Here is a 15,033-nt window from a genome sequence, read left to right as displayed (position 1 = left end):
TCATTATAATTTAGATAGGTCAGTGCAATCCTTCATGTATTTGTTTTATAAGGTTCTTATGTTTGTGGTAATAGTTCAACATGACTCACCTACAGTACATATCACTGCCACAGCTGTTGTAAACCTTCTTCTGAGTCAGAGAATGACTTTATGACCCAGAATTCTGGCAGTGAGTACTATCCTAGTGATTCTCCCAATTAAGAGAATTGTAAGTTGGTATCAGTGCAGAGTGAGTCAGTTTGATGTAAGGCAAAACTAAACTCATCAGTTACTACTTCTCTAGGTCGGTATCCTCTTCCCTTCCAAAAGTCAGTGTTATGAAAACCTGATATCACCTTGTGATGGGACCTCCTGTGAGAGTTCAGAAAGACTGCAGTGGACCATGGAATCAGTTCTCCTTATTCCCAAATGGTCCAAGCTACTGTACCAGCCATCTATTGCTCACTGCTGTGGGGTGCACAGTAGCTTTGCAGGGTTCCGGGGCTGGCAGCAGCAAAGAGCTGAGAGGCAGCAGGGCTTCTCTGCTTTGTTCTGAGAAATCATTTTGCTTCTTGGGTTTACCAAAGTGCAGGAGGTCTGACATTAAAACCACATGTGGTTCTTGGCAATTTTTCACTGAAAAACAACCCAAATCTGCCTGAACTGATTTTGAATAACAAAATTTGGGTACCGTGTACTCCACCAACTGTTCTCTGCAGAGAAAATGGTGGAATTGGTCAACCACCTACTTGCTGTTAGAATTGTGTCAGAAAAAAAAGGGCCATAATTTGGGGTTGGGTACATGGGAGGTTTGAAATAGTGTGCAGAAGATGTAAATAATTTTTGGGCACCCACTGATACAGCTATAGAGCAGAGGCTATTGGTGAATTTTGTATAAAAGTCTGACCTTGCCTAGAGTGAAGCACTTGCACTATACTGTGACTGAGGCAGCTGTTAAGGATCCTGGTAAGGGTTAAGGTAGGAATAGCTGGGAATTTGTAACATTTGAAGTTGATGCGCTGCTGTATTTGTGTCCTTGTTAATAGTCTATGTCCATTTGATTTCATGGTCCAAAAAGAAATAGAAAAATCTAATCCCTATGGTTTCTAAATGACTTTGGGTTTTGTTTCCTGTTTGACCTGCTGGACATGAGACCCATATGACTTTGGCTGACCTGCTGGAAAGCAGCTCTGTGGAGAAGGACCTGGGGGTCCTGGTGGACAACAAGCTGTCCATGACCCAGCAGTGTGTCCTTGTGGCCAAGAAGGCCAGTGGTGTCCTGGGGGGCATTAGGAAGAGCATTGCCAGCAGGTCAGGAAGGTGATCCTGTCCTTCTGCTCAGCCTTGGTGAGGCCATACTGTGCTGAGCTCTGGGCTCCTCACTACAACAGAGACACGGAGCTCCTGGAGTGGGTCCAGTGGAGGGCTACAAAGATGGTTAAGGGTCTGGAGCATCTCTCCTATGAGGAAAGTCTGAGGGAGCTGGGCCAGATCATTCTTAAGAAGAGATGACTGAGTGGGAACTTCTTTAATGTCTGTCAGTATCTGAAGGGAGAGTGTCAAGGGGATGGAGGCAGGCTTTTCCCAGTGGTGCCAAGCAATAGCACAAGAGGCAATGGGCAGAAACTGATGCACAGGAGGTTCCACCTGAACATGAGGAAGAACTTCTTTAAAGTGTGGGTGACTGAGCACAGGACCAGGTTGCCCAGAGAGGTTGTGGAGTCTCCCTCACTGGAGATACTCAAGAACAGTCTGGATGCAATCCTGTGCAATGTGCTCTGGGATGGCCCTGCTTGAGCAGGGAGGTTGGGCCAGATGACCCACAATGGTCCCTTCCAACCTGACCCACTCTGGGATTCTGTGACTTAGTCTCCTATAGTATCCTTGCAGACAATTGGAGAGGTATGGAATAACAGTCAGGTGAAAAGTTGGCTGAGCCTGAGGGCTTGAGGGGTAGGGGTCAACAATTCAAAATTTTTCTGGTGACTTATTAGCAATGTCCCTCTGGGGCAGTTGTTGTTTAACATCAATATCAATGACCTACATGAGGGGACAGACTGTCCCCTCATTTCACAGCTGAAACCACATTGGGGCTGCTGTTCAGAGGGATGACAACCTGAATTATTCTATGGATTTAGGGGAAATCTTTACAGTTAGTCTTTGACAATGAGATTGTATGTATTCTGATTTTCCAAAAAGGTGAAGGCAACGAAAAAGGAAGAACTGTGTGAAACCAGTGGGGTAAACCCATTGGATAGTAGGTACTGAAAAGGGGCTACAATAGAAATGTTATGGCCAGAATCTTTAGGAAGAGCCTCTGCAGTGGATTTTGGTTAGAGGAGGAAGAAAATGCATGTGAACCATCTGCAGGAAGTGAATTGGGTTGGTGTGTGTTATGATCCAGTTTTAAGGTTCTTAGAAGTGCCTCTGCCCAAATTAGGGTGCAAACAAGACCATATGCCAGTGACAATAGTAAGGGTTTTATTTGATGGTAAATATGAGAGAGAGAAAGAAAGAAAGAAGATAGGTGGGGGGACAGAAAGAGTGACAGGGACAGAATAAGGAAAATATCACCACTCCGTGGATCCCAATGATGTTGGCTGATCCTCTCCAGCTGGTCTCTCGGTGGTGAAGGTCCCCCCAGAAGGCACAGAGTCCCATGGGTGTACATGCTCAGGCTGGGTGGGCATGTCCGGCCATGGCCCCCTGGGGTGGGGTCAGTCTCTCACAGCAGACTCTGGGTCTGTTGCACCACGTGCAGCCCTGTGGGGCTGAGCCTCTCACATAAATGTCCTGTGGATGTGCCCTGTGGGGTTGGGGGTTCCACAGCTGGGCCAGTTTGTGCAATCAGAGGATGAGTGTTTATTGCCTCTCACCAGAGGCTGCACCAGGAACCCAAAACCTCCTCCTCCCCCCTCGGTTGGGGGGAGTCTGTGTAAACCTGGCTTCTGTGAGCTGTGCTCTGCCCCCATCCCAAACTCAACCGGGGATAGTTGCAGCTGGTGGCTTTGGCCTTTTGTGGATGCATAACTTTCCCTCAGCCTGAAGTGACTGAACAATGTGTTTCCCTTTATCTAATCATCAGTTTGACTTTCAGTTCAAAGTCCCACTCTTCAGGGAAGCTTCTTCGGTTGTAGCTTCTTTATAATGAGCAAAACTTTATATCAGTGTTGAGGCATGAACTATTTTCAGTCTCTGACAGTGTGGAAACACAGGCAGAATGCAGGGAGCTTTTGTATGAAATGCTGCCTGCTTTGTTGGCCCCTTTGTTCTGTAGTACCTTCCATGTCTTTCCCTTTGACCAACTTTCTTATATCTGTATGCAGAATAAAAACCCAGAGTGCTTTACTGAAGTGAGCAGAGCCACGCCACATTTGTTTTGGTTAAATATGAAATTAAAACTAGAGGGTTGTTTTCATGCAGTAAACTTGGTAGGAGCATAAGGGAGAAATGCGACTTAAAATAGCATTTGGGAAATATATATAGCAAAATGAACAAACAATATGCAGTGAGTCATGTCCAGCGGTTCTTGCAGTAAAAGAAAGAGGATCTTCTCTGAGGAAACTATCTGGGAATGGCTTTTGCTTGTCTGAAGCTGGAGCTACCCTCTGGGTACAGAGTTTTGGCAGTGGGCAGCAGATTCCTTTGTGGGTGCAGAGCACTCTCTGGGCAGAGGTTATTGCAGGACTGGACCACAGACAATCATGCACTGAGAGACCCTGTATGGGCTAGCAGAGAAATCTTCTAGCACAGTTAAGTAAAAATGATTTAAAATCTGGTTTGTCTGGCAAATGGAGACCAAGAACTGCCATTTTACACATGGCCAAGGGCTATACTGGAGGATGTCCTAGGGACATGACAAATGCCACTGTCGTGGGGCAATCTCTTACAACAGTTATCCTCTTACCTGCTGCTATGCAGACCTGTCTTATAAGCTGGTCTTGCCCTGAAGCAAAACTGACTGTACCAAAGTGGAAGGCAGCAGCACAGGGCAGCTTTGCTTTTATGAGCTTTGAAACCATGAAGGCAGATAGAATTGGCCAGGCTGGGTGGCAGCAGTTTGGCCATCTCTATTAAATATAAAACTCAATACACAGCAGAGAGAAGGGGCTCTGATGACACTATTTCAGCTTTGTTCTCATGGTAACCATTATGTCATCAGGATACCATGGTTACTATAATACTACTTATATTTCAAATGTTAAAAAAGGCAGAAGGAGGAAAAAAAAACTTTTCCCAAAGTTGAGAAAGAGATGTGTTTATTCAGAATCAAGTAGTCACAAGGAAGAATTAACCAGCAGTTATTAATACTTCCTGGAAAAGCCATTTTGAAACCGTGAAGGATTGTTTTATTTAGTAATTACTATTTCTTACTGTTTCTGTTGCTGTCCCTGTCACCATATGGTGCATGTCCTGGGGTTTCCCTTCTCAGCTTTGTCACCAGCATCTATTTTGATAAATGCACACTGCAGAAGGTTAACACAGTCGTATTCAAAACTTTGGGAGCAAAATTTCTGCTTGAGTTATAAACCTCAATTTGCACAAAAGTCAGAAATAAAAAAAATCCAGAAGTATAAGATTGGGACTGTGAGGTTATCTCATTTCAGAGGTTTGAGCAAAGCAAAGGAAGTCTTGGCTTGGATGCTTTCAAGATGCCGAAGCATATGGCTCAGAGGAAATCAGAATGGCAGCTTGCTATTCCTTGTTTGAGGACAAAAAGTATACTGATGGCAGGATGCTTTCAGGGGATCAGGCCTGCAGACCTCTATAGCTACAGCATGAGAGACCTTTGCTGCAGGAGAGAACAAGAGCTCTGACACTGTGAGAATGTATGATTTTGAAAATGGTCTGATAATGAGAAGTGAAAGAGCTTTAGATCATTGTATGTGTGAATCCAAAAAGGAACTAAAATAAATAGACAATGCACATACTTCCAAAAGCAGCTGGTGTTTGTGGGACCGCTGGTGCTAGTGGCTGCTCAGCTTGAGACTGCTTACAGAAATCACTGGGTGTTCTATGCTTTGTCGGTGTCAGGTACTGGGAGGTAGTTTTGAGACAGAACCCACAAATGCATTGCATTTAAAATTTCAAAATCACTTTTTGGCACTCTTGAGAGTTCAGGACTGCTCAGTTGGGCAAGGCTGATTTTGAAATGGTTATTAAAAAATATTAACAAAATATTAGGTATTAAGATTTGATGGGGAAATGTTAAAATCAAAGTAATTTTGTTAACTTATGTAATTGCCTGATCTTATCACCTGTATTGTTCTTCCTCTTCCCCCTGATACTTGTTATCACTGATTAAAGTATCTTTTTCTAAATTGGAAAGTAAATTTCTGAGGCCAGGACTGTAGTTTTCTATACCATCTCAACAGGGCTCAGTCATAACAAAGCAGGTGAGACTTACAAAATCATGAAACTACAGGAGCTGGATTTTAGATGGAATCTGAATTTAGCAGCATATTATCTCACATATATATTTTTTTATATATGTATATACTCACAGCCGTGAAAATGTGTTGTATTAGCCGATAAGAAAAAGCACTAATGGCTGCTGTGTAAACCTAACCGTGAAGAAACCAACGAGATGTGTACAGTCAATTCTAAAATGTTGCCCTTTAATACACGTCATCTTCCTGAAGAATTAAAGTACCCCACTTATCCCTAGATTGATTTCATCTCTCTGCAGGATCCCTCCTGTCCATATCTAGTATTGAAAACATTGTCTCTGCATGCATTTTCCCTTCTTGCTCTTGCATATTTTACATACAAATAGTCAAATCACAGAAGTTTTGGCAAAACCAACAGCAATCAGCAGCCAGACCTTCCTATAAACAAAAATCCATAGTCCAGCTTCAGCGATTTCTGGGGGGCAAAAGCACAAGTCTGAAAGGAAGGGATGATGCTGTAGAGAATATTGCTCTTGACTATAAAAATTTCCATGCCAGCAAACAGCTAGTGGTGTTTCTAGCAAATTCCCTCTCTCTAGATTAAACAATCAGCTGCCCTTTCTTAATGTTCACTGTAGCCTAGCTCATTTTGTACATCTGTTGTAGTCTTGCAAATATTAGTAAACAAGCCTTTCACAGCATGCCTTGCTGCTAAGCAGCACTGACAGACACTTGAGATAGCTGGAGTCTCTATAGCTGGGTAAAGCTAAAGATTTTTACCTGTTTATCTGTCTGATTTAATAATCCTCTTGAGGCAGAATCGAGAAAATTTATGTCCAAAATCATCCAAAAAATGCAAACAAGTACATTTGGTCCAAGAGCACCATAGAAAAATGTTCCATAGAAAGTATTTCTGACTCAAAATAGCCCTAGCAAGGTCAGAAATATTTGAGAATATGGGAATTCAGATAATTTGTTCAGAAAGTGATAATTTCTAAGTTTTCCATGTGTCTGTGATAAATGTTCTTTGCTACTGAAGTTCATTCATTGCCAGTATATAGCAGCAATTATAGTTGTACATAGAGATGTAAAGGATGTATATGAATAATGGGGACCTTGAGGGATGGCAGGCTAAAGTACTGAACCAGGGAAATCAGATTCATCAGGGCCTTATGATCAATACCCTGAGCAGAGATAATTTCAGTATTGTATTTCTTAGAGATCACCACCATAGAAAATAACTCTTTGTGTTTTAATAGTATCTTGATGTCTTAGAAAAATGCCTTTAGTATATTGGTAAAAGACAATATTTTTCTCTGGTTTAATTAGGTTTCAGGGCATATAATCAGCTAAGAATTTTAATTTATACATCATGGCAGGTAATATAAAGACAAGATATATATACCCCTTTGCTGAAAATAACTTGATTAAGAAACCAAGGACCTACATATTATGTGCAGTCATCAGAAGTTGGCATATGCTCTGCAAGACTGCTTTGTCTGGCACCTGAAGCTGTTGTCAAGCTTTTTCTTTGAGTTATTCTAGTTGGTATTCGTTGCCAGTCTCGTTGTCACTTAGCTCTACTGAACTGCCAGCCGCAGCGCCCTTTCTTTCTGCCTGTTGTGACAAAGCCAGTTCACCAGGCACTGCTCAAAAGTTACTCCAAGCTGTGGCATAAGGGAACTTATGAATCAAGCTTTCCCCCTTTGAAAAGTATTAATGATCAAGAATGACAATGAAAAAATCTAAGTAAGAAGAGCCTTATTGCTATTGTTTAACAGCCCTGTCTGCCATGCAATTTATTACCTCTCTATGTGCAACATATGAACATTGTTAAAGTGCATACACTGCGAGAAACATAGAATTTTAACTTTTTGTGATAACCACATGAGAAAGAAATAAGCCATTCCCATTATCCAGTGCTTGGGAAAGCACACCAGTTGGTGCATGTGACACAGTAGGAGTAGCTGACATGGGATCCATATGGCACTTGAGCATGGAATTCAGCAAGAGAAACTGAAAGGTCATCCAAACTTCAGCTGGAGAGAGAGCTTCATCTTAAGATTTAAAAAAATGGGTTACCTTTGGTCAACTGTTGTAGCACTACATACAGTGATACAACATCTATATCCCTACCCTGCATCTTTATCCATACTCAGTTGCTTTATCTTCTTAAAATGAAGCAGGGGCGGACTGTCACAGGCCTGAGTAGGAGGAGGCAAGAAGTAAATGGGTATTACGAAAGAAAGCAAGTGCACTTTCTCTGAGCTATGCAGCTTTGAGAATTACTGGTTGTGCTGGTTTTGGCTGGGATAGAGTTAACTTCTTCACAGTAATTGCTGTGGGGCTGTGTTTCAGATTTGTGCTGGAAAGAGTGTTGGTAATACAGGGACGTTTTTATTATTGCTGAGCAGGGCTTGCACAGAGCCAAGGCCTTTTTTTGCTTCTCAGCCCCTCCATCAGTGAGGAGGCTGGAAGAGCTCAAGAAGTTGGGAGGGGACACAGTCAGGACAGTTGACCCGAGGGACATTCCTCACCATATGGCATCAGGCTCAGTTATAAAGCTGGGCAAGAGGAAGGAATGGGGGGATGTTTGGAGTGATGGCGCTTGCCTTCCCCAGTCACTGTTACGTGTGGTGGATCCCGGCTGTGCATCCTGTGCTGAACACCTGCCTGCCCTTGGGAAGGGGGGAATCCATTCCTTGCTTTGCTTTGCTTGCGCATGGGGCTTTTGCTTTGCAAATTAAACTGTCTTTTCCTCAATCCATGAGATTTCCCGCTTTTACCCTTCTGATTCTCTCCCCCAACCTGCTGCAGGGGGAGTGAGGGAGTTACGTTTCATCTTTTCATCTATTTCCTATATAAAATAACATCACCAGAACAAAGCAATAGCCGAGCTTGGAACAGTGAGCCTTGGTCATTAGGGCCTCTTGCAAAGTGCTACTTTGTCCAGGGAAATTGGGCTTGGTTAATTGAAAATGGGCTGTTGAGAATGGTTTTGGTTTTACCTGGCTTGTTAATGCCCACCTGATGGCTTGGTACTGTAGGAGAAAAGGGAGGGATTCATTCCAGCGCTGTACCTCCTAACTATAACTTGTTGAAAAGTCTCCCTCTGGCTGCAGTTGTCAAAGGGAGAAGCCTTAGTGACTGTCTCTGGGGGTGTAACTTGACTTTCCTGTAGTGCCACCTAGCTCCTATGATGACTTGGATAAATGGCCGAGAGTGAATCACTGGGTATCACTGTGCTCTCAGGCTTCACCAGAGAGGGCTCTAGGCACTGGGACTTCACTGAGAGTGGAGTGGATGGGATATGAGGGAAGAAAAGGGCCTCACAGCCTGAGGACTCTCTCTCATTCCTGGTCTGGAGGGTCAGGATGGAACATTGTGTGATGACACTGCAGTACTATTTTGTGTATTAGTGTCACTGAAGATTCAATATATCAGCAAAATAATATATCAGAATGTTAACTGAAGCAATAGGCAAATTCCTTCTAGACCAAAATGATAGGTCAACACTAGTAAGTATTTAAGTTTCTTGAATTCTTCAGAGCTCACTTTACTTCAAACTTTTGTAATTTATTTAAATTGTATGGCTGTGGACAAAGCTGTCTTACTGCCTCCCTAACCTCTTGCTCCAGGCCTAACTTTACAGGGGCTATTCTGAGCTCGTACTTGCATGTGTTTGAGTTAGTATAGAAAACAAACATGCTCCAAGGCCACACTCATCCATGGCATAAGCCAGGGCAATTCCTTTTGAAGCTGGTGCAAGTTATGTCTACTAGTATCCAGAATGGACTAAGTCTTAAAAGGCCTCAAGTTTGATTTTTCTCTTTCCATATTCTTCATGTGACTGCCTAGAGCTGTTTGAATGCAAACAGATATAGGAACAGTTCAACAATCACGAAACAAAAGAGTTAATAACAAGTTCCTATTTATTTGCCAAAGTATCAACTGAAAGATCCCTTCCAGTTTCCCTTTCAATGTGATGGTGAGACAATTGCCTAAAGCAGCACTGAGGCATGACTAGACCCATATTTCAAAGTCAGTTCTATCTGAGATCCATTTTGCTTGTTAAATTCACAGTATTTTAGTCCCTTCATTTAAATGTAAATTCTGTGGACATTAACTCTTTTACAGCGTGGAAGTCCTGTCTATATTTATTGATGTAATGCCTCTGAGAGCAGGAGAGAAACAAAAGGGTGACCTTTGGTTTCAATTTAATGCCACCCAGGACTCAGGCGACCTGGTGTCTCTCTTGTTGGTTCAGAGCAGTGACACACATCACTAATATATTGCAAACACACACAAAAGTGACACAAGAGATGCTCTTGCTTGTGGTATTACTCACTTCCTATTTCCAGCTTAAGAATGTGCTAGTAAAGAGTGTTACACAAACTATTGATACTGTTTTAACAAGAAATGTACTACAATGCATTGTAGGAGTATAGAGTGATACAATTTCCCTCTGTGGGTTGGAGAAAGTATTTTTTAAAGTGTTTGGATTACACAGACTACATAAAATTAGCCTAGTCGTTGCTAATTGCAGGTGTTCTAACGCCCACCTTCCCCTGTTATATGGTTTTATCATGGCTGGCATCATTATTTAATCATTTCAGCAATGGACAAAGAGTCAGAATTCCTGGCTCCTGAGAGTAATTTGGGTGATTTACTAGGTTTTTGTGTGCTTGGATCAGTCAGAGCTCAGTCTCTTTGTGCCTCCATCCCTCTGTCTAAAAGCAGAAGTGTTATGCCTAGGATTCTTTCCCACTCTCTGCAGTAAAAGAGAAAATAAATGTAAACATTTTGTCCCATGTCAAAGTCTGGTGTTTGAAAATTCATGTTTATCAGGAATTGGGCCAAACATAGTAATATTGATATGCTTTCCTTTCTGTGGGTTGAAAAGTTACAGTAAGTGCTGATTAGGAAATGGAGGCCTCAGATATTTCTGTAGTCCCAAAGTGAATTGGCTGTACTATGTTTCCTGAACTTCTGATTTTTTCATTTGAATTCAGTTTCACTTGTCTCTGGTTTTGACTTGTATCTGTGTCACCTGAGTAATTTGTGATTGTCATGACAACCCACTGGGTCTCCCTAAATTGCCTAAGCCCAGATGAGTCCCAGGGCACACTGTTGGTTGTCCTACCTTGTGCCCATTCAGAATTAACTGGAGAACTCAGCTGGGACTGAATTGAAAAAGCGCAAGACAGAGCTACTGAAGTTCACAGACAAATTAACATTGATGTGACTCGGAACCATTCCAGTTTGGCTCAAAAACATGAAGTTTATTGGTGAGAAGGAGCAAAAGCCAGGGCTCTTGGCATCAGGAGACTGAAGCAATCTCCTCATCTACCATGTTCATGATAGTGGTGTCAGGGAGAAATCCAACAGAACGTGTGGCAGGACAAATGTAAGAATGCAAGATATACAAGAACAGTGTGTTATGAGTTTGGAAACCTGGGTGGGGTAAAATGGTTGTGCCTTATGAGGAAAAAAATAGTTAACGTAAAATTCCAGAAGCCTGTGATTCTGTCACAAGCATAAGTGGTTCATGATGCCTGAAGACAGACTATATTTTTATCTGGAAAATGCCTTTTGAAACCTAAGCCAATGACTTTAGCAAACTGTCCCCATCCCAAGGGACATCTGGTTACCAGTTTAGAGATGTTTAAATAGGTCCAATAAGAGCCTAAATTCAGTGAACTTTCCTGCTGTCCAAATATTTTCCAATATGTCAAGTGCAGAGACCTTTCAAGAAGCTTGCTTAGAGTTACCAGAACTACAGAAACCAGCTTGGACCTTCTAGAAAACTAACATCTAAGGAAAATATGAATATAGGACATGATTTTTGAAGAAAATAATAGCATATTTTCTTGCAATACAAGGTTAGTTTTTGGCTGCCACTTCAACTTCTTTGCAGGAAGGCAAAGAATTGCACCTGGAATGGATGGGATTTCACTGAAATATTTGAAATTTGGTTCTCAGTTCCTACCTCCTGTCTGAGGGGGGCTGTAATCCTGTGTCTTGAGGCACTCTGAGCTCTCAGCTGCCCCTCCAGTGAGGCGTTCTAAACCTCCTGGTTGTTCTGCCTGCATCACCTCTGGCTCTGAAAGCCACTTAAGGTACTTCAGGAATGCTCTCTCAAGGCAGCTGTCACCTCCTGGGAGAAAAAAACAGCTTCCAGTGAATGGCACTGAATGATTAGAAAAGACTCAGAAGGAGAGCGGGGGGGAGGGGGGGGAAAGGCATTTGTCAATATTTTTTTGTCAGTTTGGTTTTCGGTTTTTGTTGTTGTTTTCATTAAAGTGTGTGGTTGCATCCTGTGTTTGAAGGATGTTGTACTGGATCAGAGCAGACACTGTGAAGGTGCTATATTTTATCACTGGTACATTTAGGAGCATGACCAAGAGAGAGCCAGTGGGGGATTTTTATGTGGAGTTATTGATACGTGTGACCAGCGATGAGCAGATTACTTCAGAAATTTTGAGAAGCTCTTCAGTTATCAAGTAATGTTAGTATGTGGTTTGTTTGTTTTGGTGGGGTTTTTGTTTGTTTGTTTGTTTTAATTTGCATAGGTAGACGACATTCTGGATGTTCTTGGGACCTGCTCTGTTTTGGTCAGACTGCTTGACCTGGGTACTTCTCCCATATATTTTTGAAGAATTCCAAAATCTGTTGTGATTGGAGAAGTTGGAAAATTCTAGGGTGTTTAGAAACATGACTGCTTCTTGATGCATGGGGTTTTTTTCACCCCAGAGGTCTGGATATTCTATTTCTTTTGTATTACTCTCTCAGTTTTGATGTAGGCTCTAAGCAAAGGCTACTACTGTGTAGGTCTACTGGTTTTATCTTCCTGTTATACTGTGCTTTTAAATAATCATCAGGAGTGCCTAGAGCACAGGATGGGCACCTTTCCCATCTGGTTTTATAAGCATAAATAAATACTTATAGAAAAGACAGCTGTGGCAGTTCCCCCTCTTCTCTGATAGATCTCTTTTCAAAGCTGTGGATCAAAAGAGCAGTGCAAATATTCAGCAGCAGGGACCATGACTCTTGAGTACTGGCACGGAAAAGTCACATGTGAACTTCTAAGCCTGCATAAGTAACCTTCCAAAATGCAGGTTGAAAAAATAATAAACACACTTATCTTGCCAGCAGGGAAAGAAAGCGCCTCCTGTCACTCAGAGCAACTCTCAGAGGCATTGCAGTCATATATGGAAGGTGAAGGAAGTCTGTGTGAGGCCCTCTGCCTTCAGAAATGTGACAGAAATGCAAGTCTGCTTGCACTGAGACACTAGAAATGGCACTGCAAGAGACTCAAGAGATCCAAATTAAAATTCCATCTCTGACGTAGACCTTTGGAGTGTATGAGCAAATTACCATGTCCCTCAGTTCCTTCTAGTAAGAAAAAAGGATGATAATAGTTTTTCTCTCTGTCTTGTATCAGAGCACCCAGACTGAGGCCATTTCTCACTAAATAGATGTATTGGAACCCAAACCCTCCTGGGGCAGCTAAGCAATAAATACGGAAGTAAAAATAGGTGTAAGAAGGTAAATAAATTATTTCTAACACCTTGAAATTAATGTGAGATGTGCTGTTATTGCTTTTACAAAGTAAATATGTAAAATTTGTCTTTTTATGAAGACAGGTGAGCTTTTATTGAACAGCATAAAATTTACTTGGGAGAAATGCAAGTAAACAGACTTGACTGTAGACAACTATTTTCCTCATATAAAACCAATGATGAAAGAGAGGATTTTATAACTGCATATGCTCACAAAACAGCTCAAAAGCAGCTCATCCACTATCCCACCTTTAAGCCTAGTGGCAGATCAGTAAGGGGAATGATCAGAAACTCCTAAACTTTACTGTTGTGCTCTAAGTGTTGTTTTTGTTTTCAAATCTCATTTCAGCCTCTCTTTGGGTGTCAAAGGATGATGTAACAAGATATCTGCTGCTGTCCTGAAACTACATCTCTGATTGGTAAAATTTACTTTGTTTCCTTGAAGTTGGTTACTAAAACTGGTGGTTTACAGTAGAGAATGTATCTCCTCCCCAGTCAATACTCATCACTGACTTGGACTAAACAAGCCAGGTTCTTTGTTGTCTGGCTGTCCATCTGAAAAGAGCATGCCTTAAAAAACATTAATCTGCTTATGCAGGATTTTGCATGGACATAAATAAATGTGTGAGGCAGTACAGGACAACAGATAAGCAGACCGGTGTTTTAAGTGTGGAATCCCACGCCGAGTAAAGGGTTGTTTCCTATCCCGAATGACTGAGGAAAGGGGAGGGCAAAGGAAACTGCAGTAACTCCACAGCTCCATAGATGTCACCAGCTTTTCGCTCCAGCCTTCCCCAGACGTTTTGGTTCGTACCTATCTCGCTCCAGCCATTTATTCCATAGCCCCAGAGGGACTGTTTTTTGGATGATGAAGTACTGCAGAGTACAAATTAAGAGCTGCCAGCAGTGAGCTGTGCCTGGACAGGAGATACAAAATGGAAAATGTAAACAGTAACACAGTACTTTTGCAATTACATCTTAAGCAAACATACTTACTTAACAGGAGTCATAGAACACTGTGAACTTCTTTTTTAGATATTGAGAGCGAAATCATGATGGCATTTCCTCAGCTTTGTTTCAAATGATTTATGAAGGTTATTTGCAACATTTTGCCTCCTTCTGGAATTCTCAAGTAAAAATCCAAACCATGTAATTTCCGTTCACATAACACCCACAGCAGTTATGCACTGTTCTTTTGGAGTTGGGAACTTTCTGCAAAATGGCAAGGGCAGTTCCAAAAAGGAAAAAAAAATAGTACAGAAGGAGAAAGACCCCCTTACATCCTCACAGAGAATAACTTAGGTGCCAATTTCAGATAAGGAGCCAAAGGTGTGAAGACAGGACAAGGTGGAAGGGGAACAGAGAACAAGGAGAAGGATTTGCATGTTGAAATGAGATTTTTGGACCATAAAGGAACCTCTTTAATTAACACCTCGATCCGTATGAGAGATTGATTTGTTAGTTAAAGAGCAGCACTGCAAAGATTTCAGATTTGAGTCCCAAGTGGAGCAGCTGCCGCTGCACTGGAGAGGGTGGCTCTGCATTAGCTGTGCTACTGTCCCACCACACATGCCTTTGCCTGGTGATACTGGGGTCCATTGTAGTCCTGCTTAGGGCTCTGAGCCCAGCTTCTCTCTATTACATCAGTGGGGAAAAGCTGTAAGTGATTGCTGTTGTGTTCATGGGAAGATGCGGATGAATTGAGGGCAGGTTTATAGTACAGTGTTTGGCTGGAGGCATGGGGAGGAAGGCACCCTGATGTAGCAATGCTTTCAGGGAAACTCCTTTAGTCCTTGTAGGACAGGTATCTGCAAGGGGCTCTGCCAGCACAGCTAAAGCTTGGCCATGGCTCCTGGAGGCCAGCCCTGGCCAAACGGACTGTGGCCCAAAAGTGTACACCCACCAGCCCCAGCCAAGTGTTTTGACACAGGCTTCATTCAGTCCCTTGTGAGATTTATTTTCAAGACTGCCCCAAAGAGTGGTACTTTCCTGGCTTGAAGTTTAAGCAAGGCACAGGAGGCAGGATGGAGAGATCAGAGAGTGAGGTTAGGAGAGGTCATGGCAGGGCGGCAGTAGGGTCTGGCTGCTGGGGTCCTCGGGCC

General features: G+C 42.4%; 1 long non-coding RNA gene across 1 annotated transcript in view; it reads right to left on the bottom strand.

Annotated features, from left to right (window-relative positions):
- Positions 1-6,994: 6,994 nt before the first annotated feature.
- LOC109146402 overlaps positions 6,995-15,033 on the bottom strand; it is a 38,696-nt gene continuing 30,657 nt past the window's right edge. The window contains exon 3 of the long non-coding RNA XR_002048395.2: positions 6,995-13,848. This is a non-coding gene — a long non-coding RNA (uncharacterized LOC109146402). The remainder of the gene's footprint in view (positions 13,849-15,033) is intronic.

This window comes from Corvus cornix, chromosome 5 (assembly GCF_000738735.6).
Source record: "Corvus cornix cornix isolate S_Up_H32 chromosome 5, ASM73873v5, whole genome shotgun sequence".
NCBI lineage: Eukaryota > Metazoa > Chordata > Aves > Passeriformes > Corvidae > Corvus > Corvus cornix.
Note: the sequence above shows the minus strand (reverse complement) of the source record. Positions and strands in the feature narration are given on the sequence as shown.